The sequence below is a fragment of the Myotis lucifugus genome, unplaced genomic scaffold (genome assembly GCF_000147115.1).
Source record: "Myotis lucifugus unplaced genomic scaffold, Myoluc2.0 scaffold_260, whole genome shotgun sequence".
Taxonomy (NCBI): domain Eukaryota; kingdom Metazoa; phylum Chordata; class Mammalia; order Chiroptera; family Vespertilionidae; genus Myotis; species Myotis lucifugus.
The window spans coordinates 134,550-135,295 of NW_005871308.1; positions in this window are offsets into that span (position 1 = coordinate 134,550).

A 746-nucleotide genomic window follows, 5' to 3' on the forward strand; every position below is an offset into this window, starting at 1 on the left:
ACTACTACAATGGTAGCTGTCCATGCCTGATGATTTTACCACTGGGTCCCAATATTCTGAAAACTTCAGAATGTTTTCTCCTGTATTTGGGCCCAAACATTTACATACTGGGCCTATTATATAACTGTAATTTATTTTATGTCACCTTTATTTTACAATTAAGCAATGCACTGTTTATAAACACTGTGCGTGTGGGCGGGTTAAATTATCTGTGCGTTCTATTGCCGCAGAGGCGAGCTGTTTGCAATAGCATTCGAGGGGCCAGAGGCCCTGGGGTCTGGCGCAAGCCGCACCGCGGAGAAGTCCTTCGCGACCCAGGGGACGCTGTGGTACCGCGCAGACGCCCCGGGTCGGTCTCGCGTGGCTGCTATTCCTCGGGGACCTTGGGCCGAGTGGGATTTCACGAGTTGTTTTTGGTCGCGAGTGGCCCTTCGACCACTCACCACTGGAGGTGTTCTCAATGACTAGGGGATGACTTCAATTGTGCTTGCTCTGCATCGGGTCGTCACAACTCGGACAGCATGCATACTGATGTGCTGCAATCATATGATGAGAAGGTAGGTGGTAATAACTCCAAACTCTGCTGGAGGCTGCAGGTCAGGGGAAGGAGGTCTCAACTTGAAGATGAGCCGGTTTCTATATGGAGGGTGTCCGTCGTAGTTGGAGGGAGAGCACAAGAATAAGGGCGGAGTTCGGATCTTTGTGGACCTTATTGGGGGTAGAATCATGGATCTCAGGGGCGCGCC